Source organism: Bos indicus, chromosome 12 (assembly GCF_029378745.1).
Source record: "Bos indicus isolate NIAB-ARS_2022 breed Sahiwal x Tharparkar chromosome 12, NIAB-ARS_B.indTharparkar_mat_pri_1.0, whole genome shotgun sequence".
Lineage (NCBI taxonomy): Eukaryota > Metazoa > Chordata > Mammalia > Artiodactyla > Bovidae > Bos > Bos indicus.
The window spans coordinates 89,839,892-89,863,614 of record NC_091771.1 but is presented as its reverse complement, the minus strand read 5'-3'; the positions used below and the strand labels follow the sequence as shown (position 1 = coordinate 89,863,614).

At 58.6% G+C, this 23,723-nt stretch overlaps 1 protein-coding gene across 2 annotated transcripts in view; it reads left to right on the top strand.

Moving 5' to 3' along the window:
* RASA3 (RAS p21 protein activator 3) overlaps nucleotides 1-23,723 on the top strand; it is a 101,809-nt gene that overhangs the window by 22,417 nt on the left and 55,669 nt on the right. The window lies entirely within an intron of this gene.

The following is a 23,723-nucleotide window of genomic DNA, read 5'->3' as shown; positions in this document are numbered from 1 at the left end:
TTGCTCACTGAACCCCCGGGTCCTCCACGTTCCCATGTGAAAAAGGGCCTCTGGGAACCATGCCAGGCCCCCAATGACTTCTGGAGCGTCAGTTGTTGATGACATCTGATGCTGCTTAGGAATTCCAGCCACCCCAAATCAGCGTGTTGTTTCCTGTCTGCTTTATTTTGGTTTATGGATCATCGCTGAGACGCTGTTGATATTTGGCTCAGAAGCACTGCAGATAGGATGGGGCCGCACCTCAGCCCTGAGGAGATTGCCTGCAGAGGGTTTCTCTTGTTTACTTGGTTGGAATCTGCTGTCACTTTCTGCCGAGAGGTTCAGCAGGGCCCTCCACCTGAAGTGAGGCGGGGAAAGTGCCTCTCAGCCCCAGGGCCAGTGAGCATGAAGGGGATTCACATCAGAGGCCTTGAGCTGCTTCCTTAATCAGGGGACAGGAAGGGGTGGGGCATGGCCGCGGGGGTGTGCCAAGCTTCTGGGTGCAGCAGGCATGAGGGGGTCTGGGGACTTTGGAGTTCGAGCCCCGCACAGCCAGCTTGGACTTGTGTCAGGAAGCCGAGAAAATTGATTTCTTTCCAGAGTGGCCCAGTCCAAGAAGCAGAGGGCGAGGAGGTCCCCACAGGTCCAGGAGAGGAACTCTGCTGGCCTGGCAGGACTCCCTCAGGGAGGCTCTGGACCCACACAGATGGGCCAGGCCTGGAGGGAAAGGGCTTGGAGATGCTGCTTGGTTAGGCTTTCTCTCTTTTGTGTGTATCGCTTTAAACAAGTGAGAGGAGCGCCTGGCTCAGTGGGGGATTAGTGCAGCCACTGAACATCTGCTGCTCCAGCCCCGCATGGGGACGGGTATTATTAGAGCCGTTGGAGACCCCCACCCTGATGTTTGGGGACTGCAGCAGAGAGGATGAGCAGAAACGCCTGTCTACAGTGGTCCAGCTCCCTGGGCATGGTTTCAGCTCTCAGAAGACCCTGTCTTCTTCCGTCTTTGAGGGTCTTCACCCGCCATGCGGGGCTATCCCATCTTTGTCGCTGGGGCTTGGAGGGAGCAAGGGCCTCTGCAAGGCACAGGTAGGGCCTCCTCCTGTGCTGGAGCAAAGAGGCGGTCTGGGCCTTGCTGCTGACTTCGAACCTGGGCCTGGCCCCAGAGGGGGAATGCGGGAGCCAGTCAAGGGGCTTAGTCTTGTTCCACTGTGAGTAGGAGGGCCTGGTGGGTGGTGCCCCAAGCTTTCCACTTCTTTCTTCCTTCCCCTGCTGTGGCCAGGCTTGACTCTGACTTGCCTCAGTGCCGGGCCATGGAGGCAGGCCAATGAGGAGGGATACCAGCACTGACCTGGAGGAGGGGCAGCTACACAGGCACACCCACCTCCTGGTCCCGGTAGACCCTGGCTGATCGTCCATTCATACTGAGCCCTGTCTTGGGGCTGGCTGGCAGCATGCCCGTGTCTGCTGGTGGCCTGCCGGCTGGAAGACACAGAGTAAGCGCCCCCCCCCCCACTTTCATGGCCTCGTTTTTCCATTTGCAAAATGCCGGCAGTCATTGTCTACAGCATCCTGTGGGAGCTTCCCTACCCCCACCCCCCCAAAAGAGACAGAGGAATTCTCCCTCCAGTTATGCCGTCAGCAGCATCACTGTCCCTAGTACTGAGAGGAAAGGCAGAATGTTTTGGGGAGCTGAGAGTCTTTTGGGGTGGGGCTGTAGTCCTCAGTCTGGAACGTGTGGTGGTACTTGGTCATTAAGAGACTAACGCTGGGGAAAATGGGAAGAATCTCTTCCTTTTTTTCCTCTTCCCCTTTCTTTTTCCTTCCACGTTTTGCAAATGAGATAATACATAAGAAAGTGCTGGGGAAAAGTAAGGTATTTTTATTGTAACTATCTCGAGTCCTTGTCTTAAAGAACCTGTGTCTTTCCCCACTTAAGTCTCGCAGTTATTTTGGATGGTTCTTCTGCACACTTGGCTATCTTACCCGTGGTCTATCTTTGGTAACAGCAGTGTCTCATGTCAAGCGAGACTGAGCACACTTCCTATGAGGCCACTTTGAGGAAGTGTGCTCCTCTGACTTTCCGTGAGTCAGGGCTTTAGCCCTGGGAGGGGAGCGACTGCAGGCGGGATGGGTGCAGACCCCCAGCGGGAGCCCCCTGCCCCGTGCTGTCGTTTGGACCTGGCGCTCCTCTAGGACTTGCGGCACGGCTTTACTTTCCAGTGATGTTTCCCATTTCCATGACAGTTACTCCTTGTTTTTAAAAGTGTCGTCTCAATAAATGTGTTCCGTTAAGAGCAATACAGAGGGGTTTCTCTCAAGCTAAAAAGCAGAAAATCCTGGCCTTGCACTTGAGGATAAGAAAAGCCCCCTTAGCCCAGCCTGTGGTTGGACTGCTGTCGGGTTTGAGGGCATCTGGGATCGGTGGTGAGTGTCAGGTTTGAGGGCATCTGGGATCTGTGCTGAGTCCTGAGTGAGGCCACGGGGAGGCCTTCTTTCTTGGGTCCAGAAGTGGCCCCCTTCTCCCCGGTGCTCAGAGCACCTGCCCCTGTTCCTTCTCCATCAGCCGAGACCCTGCCACGGCCAAGGGCGAGTGCGGCCTGGGTGCAGCACGCACAGTAGCAGGGAACCTCCGCGCCTCCTTGGCCAGCTGTGGGCCTGTCCGCTGGCAAATGCATCCTTCCAGAAGCCCTTCTGGCGGGGAGGGACCCTGGGTGGCCTAGTGAAGAAGCCCTAGACCTCAGGGGTTGAGAGTTCAGGATTCCAGTTCTGAGAATGACTTTTAATCTGATTTCCACCGTGGGAAGCGGTGGTGTGCCCAACACAGGGTCTGCGAGGCTCAGATGAGGGCTTGTAAATTGAAATCGTTTTTAATAGAAGGGCTTCACAGGGCTCAGTCGGAGGACAAGGTCTGTGAACATGACGGGTGATGTCACAGTGTGTGTGCGCGTGCGCGCGGGCGTGTGCGTGTGTGCGTGCGCAGGCGGGCGTGTGTGCGTGGGCGGGCGTGTGTGCGCGCGCGGGCGGGCGTATGTGCGCGGGCGGGCGTGTGTGTGCGTGTGTGCGCGCGCAGGCGGGCGTATGTGCGCGGGCGGGCGTATGTGCGCGGGCGTGTGCGTGTGTGCGTGCGCAGGCGGGCGTGTGTGTCTGTGCGCGTGTGTGCGCGCGCGGGCGTGTGTGTGTGTGTGCATGCACGCGGGCATGTGTGTGTGTGTGTGTGTGTGAGAGAGAGAGAGAGTGGGAGGAGGGGCTGTGCTGGCCACACACGGTTCTTGGCATCTGGGGTTTTATATTTTCCGGAGTGCTCCGATTCTAAAATTAACCTGGATATTCTATTAACCGAGCTAGGCTCTCAAGCTATTTCTGGCCCCTGAGGACCAGGGTGCAGGCTGGCTCTGCCTGAGGCAGTGAGGTCGGTCCTAACCCAGCCTGTGGCTCTGGGCTTCCCTGGAAGGGGCGTGTGCTGGCGTGTGGGGTGGGGCGGGGTGCACACCTCAGGGTCTGGGGTGCACATTCTCTGGCTTCACCTACCTTCTCACAAGCCCACAGTGTTGCTGTCACCATCAAGGGAGGGCGGTGATGGCGCCCGCCCCAGCCCCACCTGCCAGCTAGCAGGGTCCCGTGCTGCCCCCTCGCCGTGCAGTGAACCTGGGCGGCAGCAGCCACCCGTCCCCCTGGAGAGGACAGGCCTGTGTGAGGACGAGGCGCAAGGTCCCCGTGCACAGGCGCTGGGACACAGGTGGGGGCACAGAACTCGTGCAGGTGGGATTGGACAGGAGCAGGGACCGAGTCAGCTGCCCCCACGGAGCCCGGCTCGCAAGGAGCAGGGCCTCAGGGGCAGGGTCTGGGGGACGGGGTCGGCACTTGGCAGGAAATGTCCGGACTTCTCTCAAGCTTACGAGGCGTGTGCTCGAGTCACACCCTCCTGAGGGCATTTGAGAGTCAGCGCATCACACATCACACTGTGGAAACAACCCAAGTGGGAGGAGCGAAGCTGAGAAGCGATGCTTGGAAGTCACACCTGAAAGTGGAGGCTGCCTGCGCCCCTCCTGCTTCCAAGGGAGGAGGGTCCACTGGGTTCTGGTCGCTCAGGAAAGGCGGGGGGCCTGACACGGAGTCCTGGGCAATTGCTGGCTGACTGCAGCTTCAGGCACGGCCAGGCTGGCTCAGCCTCAGCCTGCTCTGTTGCAGAGAGAGGAGGAGCGGCCCCAAGCACGGCAGAGCCGCAACGAGGCCCTTTGTGTGCGGCTCAGTGAGCCGGTGTGAACAAAGGCGCCTGCGGTGCTCCCGTCTTGAGGGTGAGGTGTTAGCTGGTGCAATTGGAAGCTGCGTGTTCAGTTAGTCCTCTAACAGGTTAGGGCTCCAGCTGAGTCAGGAGAGGGAGGTGGGGTCCTGGCCGGATGCCTGTCCTCTGCACCCCACTGTCAGGATGGGGGTCCGTGTTCCTGCTCCTGTTGGTCACTGTCAGGATGGGGGTCCGTGTTCCTGCTGCAGTCGGTCGCTGGTGGTGCTCAGGAATGCTCAGAGGAGTGGGAAATGCCAGTTGAAGGGGGTGATTACACGGTGGCACCCCTACAGCCAGGAGGGTTCTGCAGCTTTCAGAGAAATGAGCTGGAGCCCAGCCAGGCCGTGTGACCTGCAGGAAGCCACAGGTGTGACTGAAAAGACAGCGGCGTGAAGAGCCCGCTCGCCTCTGACGGTCCCCAAGAAGAGCAGGGAGACAGACACGCGTGGAAACAACCCCATGCACGTCTGTCCGCTGGACCCCAGCTGGGGAGTGTGGAGACACTTCTGTAGGAAGAGAAAATAGATCTGCTGGAAGAAGCAAGATCATTACTGTTGTGTATATAGATGGCTAAACGAAGAGTTAAAAATCACAGCCACTTAAAATGTGAAGGGAACAGTGGTCTGCGGAGGATACCAGGGCCCAGGAAGACAATTTCCTGGACCGCAGAGGCTCATGCATGACAAGTGGGGGGCGGCCACCAGCACAGGGTGCGTGAGGTGGGGGCCCCGAATGGACGCGGACACGTGGGCGTCCTGGGCTGCAGCCCTGTGGTCAGGGAGGTCTAGCCCAGATGACGGGGAACTTAGAGTCCCGCCATCCACACAGAGGACCCTGTGCTTTTCTTTAAGTGTGAGGGATTCCGGAATTCAACAGGTTACACATTCAGATTGCAGGGCAATCACACGCTCTGTGATCAAGTCTCCCAACTCCACGTGCAGCTTGCGCCAGGGGCTGGACCCATGTGTGTTCCCACACGGCGCTGCTGGGGGGCTCGGGGCCGCTCAGCATCAGTGTCCAGGACGCTTGTCTGTGGGATGTGATGGGTCAACAGGAGCATGGGGACCAGGTGGTGGCCCTAGTCCTCCGAGTGTCTGCAAGCACTCCTGTGTTTCTGTACGCAGGTGGGTCCCGGCTGGCCGGGCCTGTCCTAGGATATGGCCTTGTCCGTTGTGGTTTTAGAGCAAGCTTGCAGCCCGTAGTGGAGATGGTCAGTATCCCACAAGGACCCCTTCGGTGAGGTCACGTGTCCACCCCGAGGCCTGCCCGCTGTGGGGGGCTGGACCCCCCTCAGGTTCGATCTGCACTGTACCCCTCACCCCTAAGTCAGACCAGGAGTGTCTCTGGGGCCTGTGTTTTCCTCTTTGCATAGTTTTTGCTCCTGTCATCTGAATGGTTTCCGAAGCATAAGAAGTGGTTGTCTTAACCGCATTGCCAGCAGGATGAAACCCGAAGGGAGCCTCAGAGGACTCAGGGTGACTTGGCGTCTGGAGCCGCAGTCAGTCCGGCTGCGCTGCGCTAGTCTTGCTGCCCCGTCACTGCTCCAAAGACAGTCCCTCTCGCTTGGTGCCCGCTGGTGCCTCCACAGGACCAGGACCAGGACCAGGGCCTGGATGCCAGCCTCTCCTGGGACTGGTTCCCCCTCGGCCGCTCTCCAGAGCTGGTGGGATCCCAGGAAGGGGCCTGGGCTTCTGGATTTTGGGGACATTTAAGGGAGCGATGCTGACAATTAACCTTGTCTGGAGCTTTGTTTTGAACTTGACAGTGGATCCAGTCGGGTATGATCTGTGTGCAGAGTCAGTTCAGTTCAGCTCAGTCGCTCAGTTGTGTCCGACTCTTTGCGACCCCATGGACTGCAGCACGCCAGGCCTTTCTGTCCATCACCAACTACCGGAGCTTGCTCAAACTCATTACCATCGAGTCAGTGATGCCATCCAACCATCTCATCCTCTGTCGTCCCCTTCTCCCCCCACCTTCAATCTTTCCCAGCATCGGTGTCTTTTCCAATGACTCAGTTCTTCACATCAGGTGGCCAAAGTATTGGAGTTTCAGATTCAGCATCAGTCCTTCCAGTGAATATTCAGGACTTATTTCCTTTAGGATGGACTGGTTTGATCTCCTTGCAGTCCAAGGGACTCTCAAGAGTCTTTTCCACTCCATAGTTCAAAAGCATCAATTCTTTGGTGCTCAGTTTTCTTTATGGTCCAACTTTCACATCCACACATGACTATTGAAAAACCATAGCCTTGACTAGATGGACCTTTGATGGCAGGGTAATGTCTCTGCTTTTTAATACGCTGTCTAGGTTGGTCATAACTTTTCTTCCAAGGAGCAAGTGTCTTTTAATTTCATGGCTGCAGTCACCATCTGCAGTGATTTTGGAGCCCCAAAAATAAAGTCCCTCGGTGTTTCTATTGTTTCACCATCTATTTCCCATGAAGTGATGGGACCGGATGCCATGATCTTTGTTTTTTGAAGGTTGAGTTTTAAGCCAACTTTTTCACTATCCTCTTTCACTTTCATCGAGAGGCTCTTTAGTTCCTCTTCACTTTCTGCCATAAGGGTGATGTCATCTGCATATCTTGAGGTTATTGATGTTTCTCCCAGCAATCTTGACTCCAGCTTGTGCTTCATCCAGCCCAGCATTTCGCATGATGTATTCTGCATATAAGTTAAACAAGCAGGGTGACAGTATACATCCTTGATGTATTCCTTTCCCAATTTAGAACCAGTCCGTTGTTCCATGTCCAGTTCTAACTGTTGCTTCTTGACCTGCATACAGATTTCTCAGGAGGCAGGTCAGGTGGTCTGGTGTTCCCATCTCTTTCAGAATTTTCCACAGTTTGTTGTGATCCACACAGTCAAAGACTTTGGCGTAGTCAGTAAAGCAGAAGTAGATGTTTTTTTGGAACTCGCTTCCTTTTTCGATGATCCAGCAGATGTTGGCAATTTGATCTGTGGTTCCTCTGCCTTTTCTAAATCCAACTTGAACATCAGGAAGTTCACAATTCACATATTGCTGAAGCCTGGCTTGGAGAATTTTGAGCTTTACTTTGCTAGTGTGTGAGATGAGTGCCATTGTGCGGTAGTTTGAGCATTCTTTGGCACTGCCTTTCTTTGGGATTGGGATGAAAACTGACCTTTTGCAGTCCTGTGGCCACTACTGAGTTTTCCAAATTTGCTGGCATATTGAGCGCAGCACTTTCACAGCATAGTCAGGACCTTTATTTCTTTCTGTGTGACTCTCCTTTCCAGAGGCCACACAGAGTGGTCCCCCGGGACCTCCCACTCCAAGCCCCTCCTCACACTGTTGGCTGAGGACAGCTGCTTGTGCCCCTGGATCTTTTCTGTAGCTTTGTCTCGTGTATTTTTCTTTTAAGGAAAAGATGTCACTTTCCTTTTTCACTCTGTTGGAGGGACTGGAACGACCAGTTGACCTGAGTTTGTGCTCCGCCCTTTTTCACACTGCTGGACCTGCCTGCAGGGCCCCAGACACGCCAGGAAGCAGAAGGTGTCCCTGCGGACACGGTAGTGTCTGAGTCTCGTCACGACTCTGTGCCGTGTGCAGGCACGCATTTTCACTGGCCCCTCCCCCTGAGGCTCAGAGAGGCCAGGCCACTTTCCCAAAGTCGCACAGTGAGAGAAGTGACCGCCTCAGTTGTCTGGTGATGAACTTGTAATTGCCCAGGTCAGTGAGGAACAGCCTCTAGGGTGTGTTGTCAAGTCACTTCCTCAGCAGACAGCTGACTTCCCTCCAGGGCCTCCCCTTCCCTGAGAATCTTGGAAAGAGCATTTGGGGACATTCTCAGTCAAGCGACACCTGTGAGGTCAGGTCAGCGAGGTCAGGGCCTGCTGACCACCTCCCAGCCAAGGTTCTTGAGCTGCTGGACAACTGAGCAACTTCACCTGAGATCACACTTCAGATGCGGGACTGGGGTCCGCGTGGACAGAGCCGGAGGGCTGGGCTCGGCATGGACAGAGCCGGGGGGCTGGGCTCCGCGTGGACAGTGCTGGAGGCTGGGCTCTGCGGGGACAGAACTGGAGGCTGGGCTTCCCGTGGACAGAGCTGGGGGCTGGGCTCCCCGTGGACAGAGCTGGGGGGCTGGGCTCCGTGTGGACAGAGCCGGGGGGCTGGGCTCCACGTGGACAGAGCCAGGGGGCTGGGCTCCGCATGGACAGAGTGGGGGGCTGGGCTCCCCGTGGACAGAGCCGGGGGGCTGGGCTCCGCATGGACAGAGTGGGGGGCTGGGCTCTGCGGGGACAGAGCTGGAGGCTGGGCTCCCCGTGGACAGAGCTGGGGGCTGGGCTCCGCGGGGACAGAGCTGGGGGCTGGGCTCCCCGTGGACAGAGCTGGGGGGCTGGGCTCCGCATGGACAGAGTGGGGGGCTGGGCTCTGCAGGGACAGAGCTGGGGGCTGGGCTCCCCGTGGACAGAGCTGGGGGCTGGGCTCCGCGGGGACAGCCTGCAGGCTGCTGTGCAGTAAGAGCAGCACTGTTTCTTCCTGACACCTGCCCTCTGGCTTCTGACCATCCCTTCTTCCTGCTGGCCCAGGGGTTGCCTTATGCAGGAAAAGCTCCCGGACTGGGCAGGCAACAAGTGGTGGTGGTGCGGGGTGGAGCTGTTGAACTTGGGGGTGGGGGTGGGGGAGGAGATTCGGTCCCAGTCCCAAGCCAGTGGGCGTCTGGTTGGGCCCAGCTCACTGGGGGCTTTCCAGGGCGAGCTCAGATGGGGCACAGAGCTGTCAGCAGAAATGCAGGAGCACGAACTGGTTCCAGGAATCCCATCAGTGTGCAGACCCCAGGGGATGCTGCCGCACAGGCTCCTTGTAGAGGGCTGCAATGGGCTGCTGTGATGGGCGGGTTTTCCCATGGCCTCTGGGGTGAGGGCGGGCTGGGGATTTCCAGATTGTTCAGGCCTGTGGCTGGCAAGCTCAGCCTTCTCCGGCGGCCCTGCTGGCCTGTCCTGGGGCTGACTGCCATAAACAGTTTTTAAGTTAGGATCAGACAATTGTGTATTTTATCTGCTTTGTAGGGGTGACTTTCTAGGGCAGAGAACTCTTCGTATATGATGTTCACATAGAGGACACACCCCACCTGGGTGCGGTATGTCCAGGCCTTCTGGCAGCATGCAGGGTCCCCAGGCTCCCCAAAAAGGGCTGCACCCTGAGGCCAAGGGCTTGGCTGGGAGAGGAATCATCTGCCTTTAGCACCTCACGGGGGCTCCTCTTGGCAGAGCGTGATTGTGCGTGCACACACGCCTGGGGGCTGTCTCGGGGCAGTGTAGCGCTGTGCAGTGACGGGAGGGAGGCCCATCAGCAGGACCTGTGGCACCAGGGAGCCAGCCTTGTCTGCGCAGCAGGTGCGCACAGGTTCCAGTTCCTCAAGCAACTCTCACTCTTATTTCTTCTGCTGGGCGCGGTGGAGGCTGCAGACACACTGCAGAGTCACAGGGCTCATGTGGGCCGAACCCGGGGGTCTGTGGGGGTGTGTTTGAGGGCACCTGCCATCTGAGAGCCCTGAGGATAGCTTGGCCAGGTCCCAGCCTGCCGGGGCCTCACTGCTGGGACACCTGCCTGTGCAGTTTCTGTGACTTGAGCGTTTTTCTGCAGTTGTTTTGATTTCATGTTTCGTATTCGTATCAGAAACCACTGGCATTTTCGGTCCACAAGCCAGGCTCTTCCTGTAGCTTCTTTTCCTGCCTGTGTCCGGCTGCTCTCTCTCCTCGCTGTGCTCAGCTTGGAGCCCCTAGCTTTTGGCGAGCTCCTAGGACCCTGGGTGGGGCCGAACTGCCAGGAGACCACAGGATTAAGTGAGAGGACGTTGGTTCAGGCGAGGGAAGCGCTGTGAGCAGGGTGCATGAGCCGAGGCGGGTGGGGAGCTGGGGCCCCCGAGTATGAGGCTGTTTCCTGCCCGCCTGCCCTGGTGTGGAGCCCAGCTCCCTGGAAGCGGGCACCCTGCCTGGTGGGACCTGAGCCCTGAGCTGGGTGGGCTGCAGCTGCCTGACCACCCCGGCTCTCCTGGCTGTGCCCTGAGACCTGGCGACTTCTCGGTGATGCCTCCCAGGTGTCGGGAGGGGCGGCCAGAGGACCCTGCGCCTCCTGAGCCCAGCTGGCCCCATCCGTCTGGAGTCCATGGCGTTCCTTTCTCTGTTCATCATTTCCTGCTCCGCTCGGCTCCGCCTCCATATCTGGAGAAGGAGTTTCTCAGCGTTTGGACCCAGGCGTGTGTTTGTGCGCGTCCTGACCGGAAGGAAAGGGTCTCGGAGGCAGAAAACCCCTGTGTCCACGGTTTTGTTCAGTCTCCTGACCTTCTGTTTGCTCGTTTCATGGCGGGTGTTCCGGCCTTCTCCGCAGGGCCTTTCCCTCTTGGCCGGCGTCTTTCCCGACAGGCAGGCCTTCCCGGCAGGAGTGAAGAGGAGGGGCAGGCCGAGCCGCCCGGGTAGAGGCTTCTACATCTTTTTCACCTGCACCCGATTCAGTGTGATTGGTAACAATTTAGGTCTGTCTGTCCCGAAACCGCTCCTGCCGGCCGAACTGGCTTTGCTACCGCTAACTGGGTTAGGACCCCCAGTTTGGTGAATATAAGAATGTCGGTTTCCTGAAGTAGTTTCTGTGGCCAGAAGGGGCTGATGGCCGTGGGTGTTGGCCCGAGCACATGGATCTCTTCAGCCCCCTCGTGCTGGAGGCCATCTGGATTTAGTCCAGATTTAGTATCACGGGGCCTGAAAGTGGTCAAGGCGCCCTTTTGGACAGAAGATACCAGAACAGCTGGGAAGTTTCTGCGTGTCTGATCTGGGATGTGTTAGAGGCCTGTATACACGTGCTGGTTCTGAGTCAGGGTTGAGGTGGCTTGTTGGGCAGCGTGTGGAGGTCAGTGTAAGGGAGCTGGCTTTTCAGGGTCATTCCCAGGCAGCAGTGGGCACTTTCAGGTTGGCCTGATGTAATCACAAGGACTGGTTGTGGGAAAATTAGTTTTCAGGATCTCTTTTCCCTGCATGTGGTGCTCAGAGGTCATCTCAGGGGTGATTCCGAATCCCCTGGACTGACCTTTAGGTGAAGGTGGCCCAAGGATGGCGTGCCATTTGCCTCCCTGGTCGTCCCATGGCAGCTGGACGCCACCTTCACAGAGGCCTGTGGAGTCATAAACCAGGCATTTCTCAGGCCTTGCCTTCCAAGGGTTTACGGACTGAATGGTAAATGAGACAAACCCATCTGCACACTCACGCGTTATGGGAGTAACAGTAAATGGGGTTTTCAGGCCTTGGGGGCCGCTGAGGAAGACTGGAGGGATCTGCCTGCTCCTCCTGTTCCCCCAGGAACGGGCACCTAGGTGTGCACACACGTGCATGAGCGCATACACAGACCCCTGCAGACGTGTGCACGGCACGCTCTGCACACAGTATGCTTTCCAAACCTGGAGAATTCTCAGGGATGATAGAAACTGTGTGCACAAAGACTCCTAAGACACTGATCCCCGTGGAACAGGAGCAGTGCCCGCTTTTGTCATCAAGGACATGCTAAGCGTCAGCACATCTTTTCTGTTCTAAGGTGTGGCTTGTCCGAAGGTGCCCTGCCCTCGGCCTACAGCCCCGGCGGGGTGGGGGGCGCTCACCACGCTGCTCGTTGGACACTGCTCCCGCTCTCAGCATATGACAGCACTGTCTCGTCCCAAAGGCGTCCGAGGCTCCTTGCAGAGCAGAGGCGGGAGGGCGGCGGGGCAGGACACTGCTTGTAGGTCCCTTTAGTGTTTCCAAGGTGCGAACCTCCTGAGGTAAAGTAGGGCCCTGGACGGGGAGCCTGCTCGGGACCCGGCTGTGGTCCCGCACTTTGGTCTCTTCCTCCTCAGGGTCCCTCGTCACCTGTGGGGTCCTCGTAGCGAGGGCGCAGGGTGGGGGACAGAAGGGGAGCAGCCGTGGAGAACACGAGTCGCAGGTGAGGCTCTCGACGGGGGCGACGTGAGGGAGCATCTTCTGGGAGGTCCCCTGCCTGAGGCGTCTCCTGGCTCTGGGAGCTGAATGACTCAGATGACACCCCAGGAGCCGGGCGGAACCAGCAGGAGGCCCGCTTGTTCCTGCCTCGAAAGCGGATGTCTGGGGTGGATGACGGCCTCCGCATGGTGCTCCGAGGGACTGCTGCAGGCTCACAGTCCCCACGGGTGCCTGGGCCAGTGTGTCCAGACCTTCTGCTTTCCTTCAGAGCCCAATTCTAGCCAGGGAACCACCCCGTGGGTGCAGGTGGCTGTGCTCAGGGGCTTTTTGTTTGTCACACTGGTGGACCCGGTGGGTGGAGACCCTCCCCTGCAGCTCAGCACCTGACCGTGCACGGGCAAGTCCAGGAGAGGGGGCTGCAGTGGACCCCCATGAACACTTGGTGGGTCCTTCACTCTCTCCGCCTCGCCTCAGGAGTCTGGGGGCAAGGAACAGCTAGGTTCCGTGCTTGCCTGATGGAGAGACGCCCGCGGTTGGACTAGCAGGTGCTGCCTGACGGCTCGGGGTGTGGGTGAGGAGGGCAGGACCCCAGGACAGGGACCCTGTGGCCAGGCAGCTGGGGACACTTCTACCCTGTATCCTATGGCAAGTCACGACCTCTGTGTGCCTTGGCTTTAGTGTCTAAAATGAGGGCACTAAAAGCTATTTCGCAGGATCGTTACAGGGTTGAGTGTAACTGTCATCTCTTTCCCCTCCCTCCCTTCACTGGGAGGAGAGAGGGCTCAGAAGAGTTCAGACCTGCTGGAATCACAGCATTGGGTCCTTGAGCCAAAGGTGTTTTTGTGAGCAGTAGATCCAGGACTGGGCTGCGGATTCTGGGGGCGGATGTGGCCGTGTTGGGAGGGCCGGGCTGGAGGGGGTGGGCTCGTGTCCGCACAGGGATCTGGCCATACCTCCCTGGCCACGCGGCCTAAGCAGCATCACCACCACCACAAGGGAACCCCAGGGTGCTGTCAGCTCCTGGGCCTGTGCGTTCTTTTTGGAGCGCGGGTGCTTCTGTGGGCGGCCGACTGTGACTTCAAGGCGAATTTCCCACCGAGAAGCACAAGCTCAGTCGGTGCAGACCTGCGGGAGCAGGTGCCGCAGCTTGGCCAGGAGGCGGTTTCCCGAGGCGGCAGCGGTCAGAGGAAGCGGGATCGGCTTCTGACTTCCGAGTGTGTCCTGGGGCACTTGGCGTGGTCGGAAGGTTCACATGAGGCTGCGTGTGTTTGGGGAGAAACAGGAAGAACAGCCCCCGTTAGGGACTTTAGGTGACAGTTGGCGTTATTTACCATGTGTTGAATTCTGTCTTTTTTTCTGGATCATTCTGTGGTTTTATCTCTGTGGCTTGATGTCTTCATGACGAGAAGTGGGCGTTAATGACTCAGGTAGATATTTTGTAAACCTGGGGTGCTGTCTGCGGTCTCTGCAGCCCCTGCTGGGTGGGGACTGCGGCCCCTGTGCTGACTTTGCCCAGAGATGCTGGGGTGCTGCCTGGTCTCTTGTCTCGCACGGGGACGAAGTGTGAACGTCACCCACCAGCGAGGGGAGCCCTCGGCGGGCCGGGGCGTTTTGCTGTAGCTGACCCCCTGCAACCACAGCCTCTCCACAGGCCGGGCTGCTCTGTGCGTGTGGACACCGGCTGAGGGGGCATCCAGCTTCAGTCTCCGACCCTCGGGGAGTGGGGATCACTCACAGATGACTTCAGGGGGTCTGTGTCTCTTGCACATGGAGATGGGGCTACTGCAGAATCAACGCCAGACGGGGCTGGAGGACGTGTCCAACCCACTCTCAGGCTCATTCTAGAAACTTGCCCAAGCTTTATTAACGGATAAGAGAAAACAAAGGCGAGTGAAGAGTGAAGAAAAACAAGTTGCTTTGATAAATACAATCAAATATATAATAAGGTTCCACTCGTTTGACCCATGAAGTTTGAAGACCAACCAAGAGTAAGGCACTTTTAAAGGTAGGATGAGGCCCTGGCCCGTGGCAGTTTTGTCGTCTTTCCCCAAGGGCCCCAGAGTGGGACACACCCACTTCCACGGTCCCTCTGTCTTTAACTGTCCTCCTTTATACGAAAAAGGCCAAGGTGACCCAGAGTCCTTTCCAAGGTAGACGTGGGCTCAAGTCTAATGAAGGAAACCCCAGGAAATCCAGAACAGACGTCATGTGATCAGAGGAAATTGATTTTAAGCTCTGCAGATAAACGAGTCCCCAGGCCTCGGTGTCTGCTGGGCATCGTGGGTAAATTCAGAAGAGCGTGCTAGCCAGCAAGTCTCTAGTAGACAGTCGTGGTCCTGAAATGTGGGCGACAAAGGCTGCAACCTGGCTTTCTCACTCGTCTGTTTCTCTCTTAGAAGTTTGTTAAAAGCAACGTGGTTTTTCCCAATAGGTGGCAGGGATTTGGGTGTCTTTCAAGCCTGTTTGATGTTCCTTTTGTTCGTCACCCCTCAGCAGGTGGAGGGAAGGTGCTGGGGCTTTAAGGGGACACCGCCTAGCCACAGCTGCTGGGTAGAGTGTGGGGTGTGAGGCGGGGCTGTTGAGGGGGAGACCCCCTTAGGAGACCTGACGCTGAATAAGCCCCACCAGTGCGCTGCAGTGCATGGGACGCACAGCCTCTGGGTCCTGTGGTGGTGCCATCCAGGCAGTGTGCTCAGCCCACTGCCCAGGACCATGGTCAGGAGAGGCTTCTCGGCCCCAGCTTCTGTCAGCCTCTGGCTCTGCTGCCCCTGCTCTCTGCCACCCCGTCCACCCGCCTGCCCTGCCCCTTGCACGCCCTGCCCCGAGGCGAGCCTCTGCCTCCCTGAGGGGCAGGACTCCTTTCTGAAACCTTTTGCTCTGAGACCCTCAGCCTCTGCTGCCCTCGAGGGTGAGAAGGCTGCAGGACCCCCTGGAGGTGGGAGAAGATGGGGACCTTCACCCGCTCCTCTAGTTTCTGCCCCTCGACCTGTGTGGATCCTCGCAGGGCAGTAGCTCTGGGATGGGGTCTAGTGGTCGTGTTTCAAGGGTCCCAGGGCCTGAGATCTGCTCACTTGCTTGGTCAGAGCTGAGCTGGCCCCCGTGGTGCGCCCCGCAGTCGTCTGCAGGCTGGCTGCGCTCAGCGCTGGGGGGGGCAGCTGTCCTCCCTGCAGCCAGGCTCCCGGGGGCCAGAGGCTGTTGCTCTCCAGACGGAGACCCCCTGCTCTGCTGCATCCCACGGCACACAGCTGACGCCCAGAAGACACAGGGTCCCCCCGTCATAGGATGGAGCTGACGCCCAGAAGACACGGGGTCCCCCCGTCATAGGATGGAGCTGACGCCCAGAAGACACGGGGTCCCCCCGTCATAGGATGGAGCTGACGCCCAGGAGACACAGGGGCCCCCCCGTCATAGGATGGAGCTGATGCCCAGGAGACACAGAGTCCCCCCGTCATAGGATGGAGCTGATGCCCAGGAGACACAGGGGCCCCCCCATGATAGGATGGAGCTGACACCCAGGAAACACGGGGTCCCCCCGTATTTGCACCAGTTAGTCCTGTCCTGCAGAGGTACCCCATTTGCAGGAGAAGCCGGGACCCCAGGAACTGGTCTCTTTTGGCTTCTGCAGCTTCCACACTCCCACCCCCTACTTTGGAATTGGAGGGAGGGGGTGTCTGTCAGCAGGAGTGAGGCTGGGTGTGTTCTGTGTTGAGTCACCGCTGCTGTGCGAGGGGACCTGGCCACAGCGCCCCGGGGTCGCCAGCCCCCCGGGGTCGCCAGCCCCCAGACTGCATCAGGGAGGCCCTGATGGCCGGCCAGGCAGGGGGCTCAGCCCGCTCTGCTGTTAGTTCTGAGGGGCTTTGACCAGCTTGGGTGGTTAGTGGCCACTTTGGAAGGAGTGTGTCACGAATGTACTTGAAGTGCCGAGTCTCTTTATGGTGCTGCTGGGAGGCCGGTCCTGCGTGCGGGCATGGGGGCGGGCCGTACAGCCGCATCTTTCCTGGAGACACCAGCACCCTGGAATTTTCCCCACGCACATCGGTGGCATCCACAGTGTTCTGTAGTTCTAGCTGTTCCACCTGGAGCGGTAAGTGGGGACAATGTCAGCCGTGTCCTTGGCCCCACACGCCTTGAGGTTGAGAGTCAGTGAGGAGCCCCGTGCAGACGGGCTGAGCTCTGAGAGGGTCGTTGAGACAAAGGTGGCCGCGAATGGGCTGCAAGGGCCTGGCCCGGTGTCTGGGCTAATGGGAGGAGCCCACGACGAGCAGAGTGGGCAGTGGACTGAGCACGGTGGCGGCGCTGCAGGGCGCCCGCTGCCTGCCGAGACCCCGGCGCTGCAGGGCGCCCGCTGCCTGCCGAGACAAGCTGCCAGGTCTGCTGGGCCCCGCTGAAGGCACTCGGGATGTGCACGGGCCATAGGCTTCTGCTTCTCTCGCCCCCTTTTTCTGTTTCAGGAGTTCTGGGTGGCCGTTCCGCTGTTTTGGCAGCATGCACCATGCTAGCTGCTTCCTGTGTTGTTAATTCAGGGACGGTCCCTCTGCCCTTTGCCTCCTCCTCCCCGACCCCTCTGCTCTCTGCCCTCTGGCTTCCCGGCCTTCGTCCCCATTTCCCTGCCTGGCCTGACCTCCACCCTCTCTGGTATTCTTGCCCGGTCCCCAGACCTCAGGGCCCCTCCTCCATCCCCAGCCCTGTGGCTGGAAGCACCCCACCTTTCTCAGAAGTGGTGATGGGCGTTAGGCAGGGCTCTTCTGTGAATGCAGGTCATTTCAATTCATGAAAAGTGGTGAATTGGGCCGTGGTTGATTAACAAGCAGGCAGGCTAGGCCAGCCAAGGGCTCAGAGTCTGGGGCTAAAAATACGAGTGCTTAGAGGAGGAGCGGCTCCAGGGAGGCCGCGTGTCCCGGAGTGGGGCGGGGGGGGGCGGTGCTCGGGCCCGGATGGCGCGTGGCCGGAGGAGTTTCTATAAACCCCGTTTATAGAGCAAAACCCTGTTTTGCTCGGGAGCAGTACACTGTGAGTGGGCAGTGGGTGGTCTAATTCAGATAAGAATAAATTAAGGAGTAAATGTGGAGCGTTCAGTTTATTAGGTGCCGTGAGATTTAAACCAGGAGAGATTCTGTAGGAGGTGAAGGGCTGTGTGCCCGCTGTCCGTGTGGAGGCGTGTCGTCCCCTGGGGAGGGCGAGCTGCATGTGGAGGCGTGTCGTCACACTGTTGTCCCCTCGGGTGGACGAGGGATGGGAGTGTTAGCTTGCATATGTGTCACCTTTACTAGACAGACGTGGTCGACTCTCTAAACTGTTGGGTAGATATTCCTAGGTTCCTAACAGATAGACAGTGTCGCAGAGGATATGGAGCAGACCAGAACACATATGAGCACCTAAGTCACAACAGAGACACACTGTGGTTCCCTGGAGAATGTGTCGTTGCCTTCTTTGGCCGTCTGGCTTGAAACAAGTTACATCCTAATCCTAACCATAATAGACAAATTCCGGATGGATCGTAAGGCTGCTGTGGGTCCAGGCACGACACGGCCGTCCTCCACGGAGCGTGCGCCTGCTCCACGTGGGCGCAGGGCCGAGGACTCACCCCGCAGCCCACCCCCGCCTCCCAGCTGCCAGGTATGAGGAACATTTTGGAAACTGCTGTGAATAAACTGCGGAATGCGGGAGGACTTCTAAGCTGTCAGTGAACTAAACAAACGGCGGATCTGATTATGTGAGAGCACAGATCTCTGTCTGAGTGACAGCAGCCGTGTGCTCGCTGCCGGAGGCGCAGTCACACCATCCTCTCTGGCATGGAACCTGCTCTCGCCCTTGGCTGCTCTTTCCGGGAACAAATGAGGAAGGAAAAACCAAAGTCTTAATTTTACTGTTTCCTCTTGTCCTAAAACTGCCACGAAGACTCAGACCCAGTGGCTGGTGTGGGCTTGGCTTGCGGTTCTCTGCAGGCAGCAGATTACAGGCTGTCTCTCTTTGCGGTTAGGTCGCTGGAGTGGGCTCAGCACTCCTGGAGGTTGCTGGCATCCCCGACGGCCAGGTCCAGGGAGGCACTTCTGCAGGGCTTGCAGCCTGTGCTGGGTGGGGGCAGCAGGTGGGCCGTGGTGCTCTGTGGCTGCACTGCGAGGGCTCCGGGCCTGTCTTGGCTGCACGTGGCAGGAGCTCATCCCTAGGGCTGAGTCCATGAGTCCAGCTCCCGTCGGAGAAGCGAGGTCTTTGGGACAGACCTACCGGGCCTGGATCCTGGGATTCTCCATGCCTGTTGGCGCCTGAAGGCCTCTCAGACCATCACGCTCTGATGGGACGAGAACCACCTGGAGGAGGCCTTGGTTCTGGACACGCCCCCACCCAGCACTCAGTCTGCGGCCCTGCTGGTGCCTGGTGACAGCACAGGGGCCGCAATCTGGGGCCTGGGGCCTGCTGCGCGCGCATTGGTCAGCCTGCTCTGCACCTGCTGGCCCTGCAGCTGTGGACATGCTGATCGGTGAGCTCCAAGGGGCCCCAACCCGGCCGCTGCTCTGGGCAGGGCCGTTGACCCATGAGGACCCGGAGCCACACACGCCTTCCGGGCAACCAGTCCACAGCCTTTCCCTCTGCTGTTTGCGTGTTTCTTGGGACCGCTAATCATTCAGAGAGACCCTGCTTCCCGAACCAAAAGGGACGACGACGGGGCTTCTCGAGGGAGCGGCTGTGTCAGGCCTCCAGGGCGCTGCGTGGAGCCCTAAGGGCAAGAATGAGGGTGAGTCCCCGGCAGGCCCTGTCCCTGGTCCGGCCAACGCCTGTCCATCCCCAGTGACTGGCAAACCTGCAGCGGGAGTGACTGGGCTTGGGAGCCCCACTGCGGAGGCTCGTCCCAGTACGGAGCTCAGCATCCTGGCCTGAAGGCCTGCCCTGCTGGCCGGGAATGCCGCCGTGATCGGAACCGTCCTGGATCTCGCTTCTGTGGCCTCCTATGCCCAGGGGTGCACGCTGCGCTCTTTCTCAGGGAGCCTCCACCAGCCGGCGAGCAGCCGTTGTCAGAGGAATGGAGTCGTCGGAAAGCCCCAGCTTGGCAGCCACTACCCAGAGGACGCTGAGTACCCGCCCCTCCAGCTCCAGAGGAGGTGGACTCGGCGTGCATCTCAGACATGCGGCCTTCTGACCAAGAGGCACCTGCAACGTGGGCAGTGGCCCAGACGCCCCTTGGTTCAAATCTGCCTGGTGCCTCTGGGCCTTGGTTCCCCAGGAAGTGGGTACTGGGAGGCTGCGCCCGGAGAGGTCGTGAGGCGGGCAGTGGTGATCAGGTCATTTGACTCTGCTGGTCAGTGATGGGCCCTCCATCCCCCGAGGCACACGGGCCCCCTTCCCACCCTGGGGGCATACACACACTCACCCCCTCCCCTCCCCCCAGGGGATACATGGTCCCAGCCAACTGGTGGGTCTGGGACCCTGCTGTGCCCTCCTGCCCAGGAGACACTTCCTGCCCAGGAGACGGTCGTGTAGATGAATCACAGCTGAGCGCACAGCCTCCAGCCCTTTAGAAGTAGTTCTGAAGCTTTCATTACTTCATTCTGTGAACCCCTGGCGAGGTCCCGCCTCCCCCACCCCGACCTGTGTATCTTCCAGCTGCTTTTCTTCTTGCGGCCTCAGGCACAGTGAAGCCTGTGTTCTGGAATGTTCCCTGGGGTGTCCCGCCTCCTCTGGCTCCAGCCAGCCTCCAGCCTCTCCTGGCCTGCCCCTGCTGCGCCCCTCACCGCCTGCAGCGGGTCCCCTGGCCGCCACCTCCTGGGCACCCTCTGCCTCCCAGCCTGACTCACTTCTGTGTCTGCGAGGAGCTGCCCCCTGGTCTCCAGGTGCGAAGCCCCAGCTGCAGTCCAGCAGCCTCTTCCCGCTCTCAGGGTGCCCCCTTCCGCCTCCTGATTTCCTCTGCGGGGTAGTGTGTGTGGCTGGCCGCAGGGTTTCTGCTTATCTGAGAAAAGACGGTTGATGAGCCCAAGGTCCCCCTGCAGGCCCAGGCCCCCTGACCTCTGAGTGGGCCCATTAGTGCCAAGCACATTCCTTGCTCGCCTGCTTGCTGAGAGTCGCCTGGTGTCTTGAACAGGGGGGCGAGGGGAGCTGGCACCACGGGCACAGCTGACCTCCGCGAAATGGCAGAGGCTTGAGGACCAGGGCTGTGGGCATCAGGGGGGCTTCAGGGGCCCAGCTGAGGGCCGTGCCTCGTCGCGGTAGGTTTGCTGGGAGAGTGAGGCGCTTGCCAGGGTTCCAGTCAGTGCTGCTCCTACAGACCTGCTGCAGCCAGCATGCAACACGCCCACTCGCACAGGTCACACGTGCCCGCTGGAGGTCACACGAGTGAACAGACCAGCTGTGTTGTGGCTGCCCTCCCTCCAGGAGACACCCCGACTCGGAGCAGGAGCTGCTGAGGTTGCAGGGGGTGGGGTGTGCTGAGTGCAGAGGGTGTGCAGGTTCAGGCCCCCCACGGCCCCCCGACTCCGGAGGTAAGCATGGAGACAGCTGAGCCGAGTGAGGCCTGGTCGATGTCTCAGACCTCAGGGTACCCCCGTCTGAAAGGGTCTGGGCAGTGGCCCCTCCAGGCCAGGCTCAAAGGGTGAAGGAACACCGTGCACTGAAGATTATTTCCGAAACTTTGTGTTTTGTACCAGATGTACTAGTGCAAGTTCTGAATTTATAAGAAAATGATTTTTCTAATCTTTTGTTAACATCTAAGAACTTTTCTTTCTCAAATTCAAGCCACGACTATTTCAGAGAAAGGTGGGGGAAAAAAGAAAGAAAAGCAAAAGTGGCCCCAGAGTAGACGCGGTGGGGCCGTCTTTGGTTCGTTTCTGGAAAACGAACCTGGATCCTCCCTCTGCGAATGGAGGCCAGGTGCCCGCCCCTGCTCGCTGAGCCTGGCGGGGCCCACGGCCACAGTGCCCTTGGCGACTTTCCCCCAAATCATATTTTCCAGATTGTCTTCCCTCCTGGAATCCTAAATAACACTAATGCCAACTTTTAGGAATGTTCTGCCGTCAGAATCCAGGACCCTGCACTGCAGCAGCCCTCACCCCGGCTGGTGGGCCACCGGCAGCTGCTGGCCATGGGGGGCCACACTTGAGCAGTGAAGATGGGACGGGACCTGCAGATGTGAGGGGGGGACTTGAACCCTGAACTGACACCCAGTCAGACCACACGGGCACCCTGGGCAGGACAAAGTTGCCTGGACCCGGGTAGGGGGAGGACGCGGGTGTGAGGGGTGACGTGCTTAGTTGCTCAATCGTGTCTGACTCTTTGCGACCCCATGGACTATTGTCCACCAGGCTTCTCTGTCCATGGGATTCTGCAGGCAAGAATACTGGAATGGGATGCATGCCCCAATCCAGGGGATCTTCCCAACCCAGGGATCGAACCTAGGTCTCCTACATCACAGGCAGATTCTTTACTGTCTGAGCCACTAGGGAAGCCCAAGAATACTGGAGTGGGTAGCCTATCCCTTCTCCAGGGGATCTTCCTGACCCAGGTATCAAGCCAGGGTCTCCTGCGTTTCAGGGGGATTCTTTACCAGCTGAGCCACCAGGGAAGCCCATGAGGGGTGACAGTTGCACACACCCTGTGAATGTGCTGGAAACATTAAATTATTCATTTTAAGTGGGTGAATTTTGTGGTCTGCTGACCCTATCTCAATAAATTTTTCTGTTGAAAAACAAAAATCAAAACATGCACCTACATACCTGTGGACCCTGGCACCTGTGCGATGGCTGTGGGTCAGCCAGCTGTGGGGTGGCTCGTCCACGTCCCCTGCCAGGCGTCGGCCCAGCTGTGCCCCTTTCCTGGCTCTTCCTGGGTCCGCTCCCCTGTCTGAGGCCCCCAGGCACGTCTTGTGGACTGTTTTCTATTCTGCATGGCCTGCGTCCCGGCGCCTCCTGATCCTGCCCAGAGGCTCAGGGACCCCAGGGGGTGGCCTCCCTGCCCTTGGGGAGCTCGAATCCAGGAGGCCTCATTCTTCCAGCGGTTTCCACTCTGTCTTCACCTTAGTTTGTTGCATTAAAAAAGCATCTTATGATACCCCTGCCCTCTCTTTTATCCCCTTCTCCCTCTCAGCTACCTTGACTCCTTACCCCACGCCCTTTCCTGATAACCTCCTGGAAATCCCCCCGTGGTTAGTGACACACAAGGACTAGAGGGTTGAGAGTCTGTGGAGCCGAGCTGGGGGGGGTTGACTCGGGGTGAAACTCCAACAGTCTGCCTTCAGCTCCTGTTTTAGCTGTCACGGTGTCTCACATAAGGGCATTCTCGGCCCTACTGACTTCTTAAGTAGCTTCCGTAGTTTGTTTTCCAGAAGCTTCTTTTTGAGCTTGGTATGTGAAAATTAATTGGGGGATTTGCAGTTTACAGATGTGTTCAGGCCTGTCGAAGCAGGCGGTCACAGGACGCGGTTCCTGGGAGGACGCCCAGCTGTTGCAGTCCCTGCTCCATCTTTGAGGGGCCCAGACGAGGCATGGGTGCTGGGAACGCAGTGAGGGGTGTCACTCGCTGAGGCTGGTCCAGGCCGGCGTGTGAGCGGAGGCCCCAGTGTGACCCGCACGCCTGTCAGATGGGCCGGATGTGGGGGCCTGTGACAGTGCTGTTGCCTGACTGAGCGTGTGCGTCAGCCTCTCCCGTGTGTCCTGCCCCCGAGGGACCCTGAAGGGAGGGGCCCACATGCCCCACGCCCCCCACATGCCTGCTGGGCGCCTGGTGCCCAACAGGAGGTGCAGCTCCAGGTCCCATCATCCGGGCAGGCTTGTCAGGGCGCCGCTCAGGTGTGTCCCCAGGCTGGGGAGACAGCCGTAAATACCCTCCTCTTCTCTGGTCTTAGCAGCCCTTGGAAGTGCAGCGTTAGGTGAAAAAGTATTTCCTAATCAGAGGCACAAAATTTCAGTTTCCAAGGAATCAGAAATACCTGTTCACAACGTTATAAGATAAAGGAGACGCGTGGTTTCTTTTTCCCTTGACTTAATTTCACAGCTTTTATTTCAGGATTGAGCTGTTGTCCAAGAGCACTATTTCTATTTCCGGCTTCATTAGAAAAGTACAAGGGAGTGACAGCATATGCTTTTGTCCCGTTGGGAGAAGACGGGCCTCTGAGTGAAAGCAAAGTTACCTAACATCTCGTGTGTTTCAGGTGCTGAATATGTTGAATCCAGTTCAGATAGAAGATCTAAGTAATTCTGGGGTGTGTTGTCCACAAAACTGGTCTGAGTGTGACCCCCACCCAGCTGCTTTGTGCCTGTGGCTCGTCTCCCCCGGGAGCCTCAGCGACACTTGACCCCGAGGCCCCCTTGCCGGCAGCGCAGACAGAGGAGTGCTCTGGGTGGGCAGGTGGTCTGCAGGCTCCTCCGGGAGCGGCTGTGTGAGGGGCAGTGAGGGGCAGCCAGGGTGGGAGGCCCTCACCCACCCCTGCAGCCCCTGCTTTCCCACTGGCCCGGAAGCTGGGGCCTCCTGTGGGGTGTTGGGGCACCGGGCCCGGGAGCCTGGAGGGTGCTGCCCACCCTGCGTCCTGTACTTGCAGAGGTGCCACGGACCT